This window comes from Pleuronectes platessa, chromosome 2, assembly GCF_947347685.1.
Source record: "Pleuronectes platessa chromosome 2, fPlePla1.1, whole genome shotgun sequence".
NCBI classification, from domain to species: Eukaryota; Metazoa; Chordata; class Actinopteri; order Pleuronectiformes; family Pleuronectidae; genus Pleuronectes; species Pleuronectes platessa.
In genome coordinates, this window is record NC_070627.1 from 77,768 (window position 1) to 85,000 (window position 7,233).

General features: G+C 45.1%; 1 long non-coding RNA gene across 1 annotated transcript; it reads left to right on the top strand.

The window, feature by feature from the left end:
* Positions 1 to 2,961: 2,961 nt before the first annotated feature.
* LOC128450947 (uncharacterized) lies at positions 2,962 to 4,069 on the top strand. The gene is made up of 2 exons (XR_008340058.1): positions 2,962 to 3,179; positions 3,520 to 4,069. It is a non-coding gene; the product is annotated as an uncharacterized LOC128450947 (long non-coding RNA).
* Positions 4,070 to 7,233: the final 3,164 nt, after the last annotated feature.

Here is a 7,233-nt window from a genome sequence, read left to right on the forward strand (position 1 = left end):
TCGTTCTAAAAGAGGGAAGAAGAGAGAGAAGGACATCGTTCTAAAAGAGGGAAGAAGAGAGAGAGAGAAGGACATGTTCTAAAGAGGGAAGAAGAGAGAGAGAGAAGGACATCGTTCTAAAAGAGGGGAAGAAGAGAGAGAGAAGGACATGTTCTAAAGAGGGAAGGAGAGAGACGCTGGACTCAGAGGAAGAAGGGACAAGGACACAATCTACAAGAAGAGAGAGAAGGACATGTTCTAAAGAGGGAAGAAGAGAGAGAAGGACATCGTTCTAAAGAGGGAAGAAGAGAGAGAAGGACATCGTTCTAAAAGAGGGGAAGAAGAGAGAGAGAAGGACATGTTCTAAAGAGGGAAGAAGAGAGAGAGAAGGACATGTTCTAAAGAGGGAAGGAGAGAGACGCTGGACTCAGAGGAAGAAGGGACAAGGAAACAATCTACAAGAAGAGAGAGAAGGACATGTTCTAAAGAGGGAAGAAGAGAGAGAAGGACATCGTTCTAAAGAGGGAAGAAGAGAGAGAAGGACATCGTTCTAAAAGAGGGGAAGAAGAGAGAGAGAAGGACATGTTCTAAAGAGGGAAGAAGAGAGAGAGAAGGACATGTTCTAAAGAGGGAAGAAGAGAGAGAAGGACATCGTTCTAAAAGAGGGAAGAAGAGAGAGAGAGAAGGACATGTTCTAAAGAGGGAAGAAGGGAGAGAAGGACATCGTTCTAAAGAGGGAAGAAGAGAGAGAGAAGGACATCGTTCTAAAGAGGGAAGAAGGGAGAGAAGGACATCGTTCTAAAGAGGGAAGAAGAGAGAGAGAAGGACATGTTCTAAAGAGGGAAGAAGAGAGAGAAGGACATCGTTCTAAAGAGGGGAAGAAGAGAGAGAGAAGGACATGTTCTAAAAGAGGGGAAGAAGAGAGAGAAGGACATCGTTCTAAAAGAGGGAAGAAGAGAGAGAGAAGGACATCGTTCTAAAAGAGGGAAGAAGAGAGAGAGAAGGACATCGTTCTAAAGAGGGAAGAAGGGAGAGAAGGACATCGTTCTAAAGAGGGAAGAAGAGAGAGAGAAGGACATGTTCTAAAGAGGGAAGAAGAGAGAGAGAAGGACATGTTCTAAAGAGGGAAGAAGAGAGAGAGAAGGACATGTTCTAAAGAGGGAAGAAGAGAGAGAAGGACATCGTTCTAAAAGAGGGAAGAAGAGAGAGAGAGAAGGACATGTTCTAAAGAGGGAAGAAGGGAGAGAAGGACATCGTTCTAAAAGAGGGAAGAAGAGAGAGAGAAGGACATCGTTCTAAAGAGGGAAGAAGGGAGAGAAGGACATCGTTCTAAAGAGGGAAGAAGAGAGAGAGAAGGACATGTTCTAAAGAGGGAAGAAGAGAGAGAAGGACATCGTTCTAAAGCGGGGAAGAAGAGAGAGAAGGACATGTTCTAAAGAGGGAAGAAGAGAGAGAAGGACATCGTTCTAAAAGAGGGAAGAAGAGAGAGAGAAGGACATGTTCTAAAGAGGGAAGAAGAGAGAGAGAAGGACATGTTCTAAAGAGGGAAGGAGAGAGACGCTGGACTCAGAGGAAGAAGGGACAAGGACCCAATCTACAAGAAGAGAGAGAAGGACATGTTCTAAAGAGGGAAGAAGAGAGAGAGAGAAGGACATGTTCTAAAAGAGGGGAAGAAGAGAGAGAGAAGGACATGTTCTAAAGAGGGAAGAAGAGAGAGAGAAGGACATGTTCTAAAGAGGGAAGAAGAGAGAGAGAAGGACATGTTCTAAAAGAGGGGAAGAAGAGAGAGAAGGACATCGTTCTAAAAGAGGGAAGAAGAGAGAGAGAGAAGGACATGTTCTAAAAGAGGGGAAGAAGAGAGAGAGAAGGACATGTTCTAAAGAGGGAAGAAGAGAGAGAGAAGGACATGTTCTAAAAGAGGGGAAGAAGAGAGAGAGAAGGACATGTTCTAAAGAGGGAAGAAGAGAGAGAGAAGGACATTTTCTAAAAGAGGGGAAGAAGAGAGAGAAGGACATGTTCTAAAGAGGGAAGAAGAGAGAGAGAGAAGGACATGTTCTAAAGAGGGAAGAAGAGAGAGAGAGAAGGACATGTTCTAAAGAGGGAAGAAGAGAGAGAGAAGGACATGTTCTAAAGAGGGAAGAAGAGAGAGAGAAGGACATGTTCTAAAGAGGGAAGAAGAGAGAGAGAAGGACATGTTCTAAAAGAGGGGAAGAAGAGAGAGAAGGACATCGTTCTAAAAGAGGGAAGAAGAGAGAGAGAGAAGGACATGTTCTAAAAGAGGGGAAGAAGAGAGAGAGAAGGACATGTTCTAAAGAGGGAAGAAGAGAGAGAGAAGGACATGTTCTAAAAGAGGGGAAGAAGAGAGAGAGAAGGACATGTTCTAAAGAGGGAAGAAGAGAGAGAGAAGGACATTTTCTAAAAGAGGGGAAGAAGAGAGAGAAGGACATGTTCTAAAGAGGGAAGAAGAGAGAGAGAGAAGGACATGTTCTAAAGAGGGAAGAAGAGAGAGAGAGAAGGACATGTTCTAAAGAGGGAAGAAGAGAGAGAGAGAAGGACATCGTTCTAAAGAGGGAAGAAGGGAGAGAAGGACATCGTTCTAAAGAGGGAAGAAGAGAGAGAGAAGGACATCGTTCTAAAGAAGGAAGAAGAGAGAGAAGGACATCGTTCTAAAGAGGGAAGAAGAGAGAGAGAGAGAAGGACATGTTCTAAAGAGGGAAGAAGAGAGAGAGAAGGACATCGTTCTAAAGAGGGAAGAAGAGAGAGAGAAGGACATGTTCTAAAGAGGGAAGAAGAGAGAGAGAGAAGGACATCGTTCTAAAAGAGGGAAGAAGAGAGAGAGAAGGACATCGTTCTAAAGAGGGAAGAAGAGAGAGAGAGAAGGACATGTTCTAAAGAGGGAAGAAGAGAGAGAGAGAAGGACATGTTCTAAAGAGGGAAGAAGAGAGAGAGAAGGACATCGTTCTAAAGAGGGAAGAAGAGAGAGAGAGAAGGACATGTTCTAAAGAGGGAAGAAGAGAGAGAGAGAAGGACATGTTCTAAAGAGGGAAGAAGAGAACAGACCGACAGGACGAGTTTGACTGAGACGAGGACGAGGAAGCAGCTCAAACCGGTTTATTCTCAGAAAGGACATTTGAACAGGCAGCACCAGGTTCTAATATCAACTCCAACAGTTCATAGAATGAACTGAATTAGAACAGAAGGTATAAGTTTATTATCAATGAAATAAACAATATTAGAGGTTTACAGTAATGAGCCAGTGCCTCAAAGTAGATTGAATTAAGAATAAGATAATCATGAGCATTAAAGAAGCAGGAGACACTAGACAGAGAAACTCAAGTGGCAGAAATGAAATGATAAAGGAGTAAGTCACATGGGATGAACACATGTTGACTAACCCTAGCCCTGCAGGATGTTGAAGGACCCAGTGTGAACAATCCCATGTGTTGGACGTGTGTTAATGGGAAGTCGCCCGTTAGCTCACTGACTCTTTTGTTATTCAGGCTCACGTTCAAGTTGTGTCTTCTGCTTCTCCATCTACAGGGAGTTGAGGACTAGTCTGATCAGCCTGACATCAACCTGCTGGGTTCTCTCAGTCTTCACACACGTCCTGTAGCAGCGGCTCACACCAGTGAGGGAGGTTCAGTCTCTTGCTCAGGGGCACTCCGGCAGGCAGATGGAGGTTCGTCCAGTTGTGTTGGGACATGGGAGCGGGTCAGCTTCTACATTTCAAGCTCTGTACAAATCTCCATCTGGCTACAGAGTCAATGAGTCGCTCACTCACATATTTGTAGTATTGTTTCAATCTCTTTCTCAAGCTGTGTTATCTAAGTCCAGCTTAGCACGCACTAGTTAACTTAGCAGAACTTTTAAATTCATGAAAAATATGTGTATCTGTATGTGATCAGTTCATTCATAAACATATGATAATATGTGTTTCACTGCCAATACAAACTTAGCAGTTATATCAACTACACACACACACACATAGACAGACACAGACACACACAGACACACACACAGACACACACACACAGACACAATGTTAGTCAATGTTAAATGAATAAAGTGATGAAGAGCTTGTTTGAAATGAGCTGAACAACTTTTATAAAGTGATTTGTTTCAAGTTGAAGAATAAGTTCGATGTCAAAGTGTTGAGCACAAAACCAGCTGAGTGTTTTAAAACCAGAGTGAATTCATCGAAGTCACTGAGTCGTTTGAAAGCTGCTTTCTGCTGATTCATAAAGTGCAGCTCATAGATTCTCTTTACAGTCACATGTGAAATATGATTTCAGGACATTATACAGGACATACTGTATGTCCACTCATACCCACTTTACAGCACCAACACACACAGCTGCAGGATGATGACACCTCACAGTGTGTATACCTTCACATTGCTTTGATGTAAGAGTAGAACGAGCCCTGAAGAGGTCGTGACCTTGAACTCACCCTGAGCAGGGATTCAGATGAAGAACACAGGAGGCAGTGATGCAACAGGCTGGAAACCAAGAAGACAAAGCGTCTCTCTGTTTCTCTGCCGCTCCCTGAAGACCAGTAAAGTTCACCTGACGTCTGGAGAAGGGTTAGGGTTAAGACCGATCCAGGCTTAGACGCACTCGTGTCCCAAATCACAACTACGCACAATTCCACTTTTACTTCACACTGGAACTCGACAACTGCAGCTGTTGAGGATGTGAAGAAACAAAGGTTGTTGTTCTGAATGTAAGAAGCAGGTCTTCGTCATCTATTACTGAAAACATCTTTAATATGTTTGTCTTTTAAAGAAGAACACAAGTCATGAGGTCTCAGCCTTTTATTATATCATGAAATAACTGATTCAAACCAAAGTGATCAGAAACATGAGCAAACCTCAGAGAGAGAAGAGCTGAAACGACAGAAACATCTTTTCTTTCTTTATTTCTACTTTGATTCTTTGGTTTGGTCCATGTCCCATCTGCTGACCTGGAGCCCTTAACAGCCACATGACCTGTTGGTGTGACCCGTGACCCGGCTGCAGGTCAGAGGTCACTGAGGCAGATTACAGGAGATCACAGGGACGATGTGGTTTGAATGGAGTCAGTAGGACCAGTCTGTATCTGACCAGTGATCCAGTCCTGCAGCTCTTTGTGGGTCGACTCTGATCAGCGTCCTCCTCACATGTGGACAGACTGCTCATCATCAGGGACGGGCTTTCTTCACTGGTGTGTGAAGCTAGCATAGAATTCATCCAGCCCATCAGGGAGGAGGCGTCCATTACCTCAACTTCAGGTTTTATCTCACAGTCCATCTTCTGAATCTCCTGCCACACCCGCTTCCTGCTTCTGGAGTCTGTTCTGTGTGAACCAGCTCTGCTGTTCTAGACCTGAGGACGAGTCCCTGATCTGAAGGGGACATCCCTGACCTCTGAGGTCATCCTCTGATTGGCCAGAGTTGTGATGGACTTGATGACATCGTATTTTCTGGATTTACTGGAAGTTTCCTGTAAAACAGTTGACGTTTCACTTTTATTTGCAGAAACTCAGAGTTACTGGGAACTCACTGTCGCACTGGATCCCCCGTTCGTATTCTTCTTAATTCTCAATAACTCTGACATCAGCTGACCAGATGTTTATGTGTTAACATATCAGATAAGTTGGATGAATTTCCGACTGAGAACATGTCGTCTCATTTAAGACTCAGAGAGTTCATCTTGAAGCCGTGAGGGTGGACCTGTCCCCTCCGTCTCACCCCTATCAACCGTCCCCCCCCCCGTCTCACCTGTCCCCTCCGTCTCACCTGTCCCCTCCGTCTCACCCGTCGCCCCCGTCTCACCCCTATCACCCCCCCCCATCTCACCCGTCTCGCCTGTAACCCCCGTCTCACCCCTATCACCCCCCCCCCCGTCTCACCTGTCCCCTCCGTCTCACCCGTCCCCCCCGTCTCACCCGTCCCCCCCGTCTAACCCATCTCACCCGTCTCACCTGTAGCTCCCGTCTCACCCCTATCACCCCCCCCCCCCCCCCCCGTCTCACCCGTCCCCCCATGTCTCCCCCCCCCCCCCTCGTTTGAGGCAAAACCAGTCGGACTCTGGCAGGAAATGAGGTCATAGATCAAAGCTGCGGGGGAACAACCCAGCGTGCAGCTCTGCAGACATCTCATCTGGGTTAACAGAGACTGCAGCATGGTTCAGTAACACCACTAATGACTGGACTGATAGTGCTGAGTTTGATGGATGGGGCCCGAGACGTCCTGATTGGATTGGTATGCACCAGCAGTCTGGACTCGGCTGGTGAGCCGGGATCCACAGTTAACTCTTCATTTCTCTCCGACACTTTCTCCTAAAACAAAATAACTTTGTGTTGCTCACAACCGACTTCAGCGAAATGTTGGATGAAAAGAAATTTGTGTTTCACAGGCGAAGAACCTTTTCATATCAGCTGCCATTTTTATTTGGTTAACTTCGTTTGAGGGTCAAACTAAACGACTCAACTCATAAATCATGATGACGTCTCTAAACTGCTTCTCCTGGGTGATGCGTCTGATGTCAGATGGTAGTGATGGTAGTGATCTCAACGACCAAGTGATATCGTCCGTCATTTATTCATCTCATCGTTGTCTTGTGAGAATTCACAGGCAGCAGATTTCTCCTCACTTCGGCCTCCTCCGAAACTGAAACATTATGACTGATATTTCTATAGTTTATTATAATTTATGATAATATCTTAGAGAATCTGTCTTTACTGGACAGACATTATTTTCTTTGAGGATCCTGCTGAGCGTCGACAGATCCATCAAATGAAACCTTCTGTTCATCAGAGTCGGACTCACAGCACCATCCTCTGACGTGGTTCTCTGCTGTAGCATAGCAACAGTGTACTGTGTCAGCTCAAACACACACACACACACACACACACACACACACACACACACACACACACACACACACTCAGTGGGTTGTGGAGACTATGCAACACACACGGATGCAGATTAACTGCATCAACACAGAACCTTCCTACTGGAGCATTCAGTGGAAACAGTTGAATCTCTTGTTTCTCTGAAGAGGCTTTTATCATAAATCTTTAATAACATCGTGATGATGATTATTCACGACTTTTCCTTCACTACCACACGACAGCCGCACTTCTGCAGTAAAGAGCTTTAACAGAGTCCAGCTCACATCTCTTATCAGAAAACAACAAACAGATGTTTGAGGGTCATCGTCGCTGCTGCTGTTTAAATGTGCCTAACCCAAACCAAACCAAACCAAACCTAACC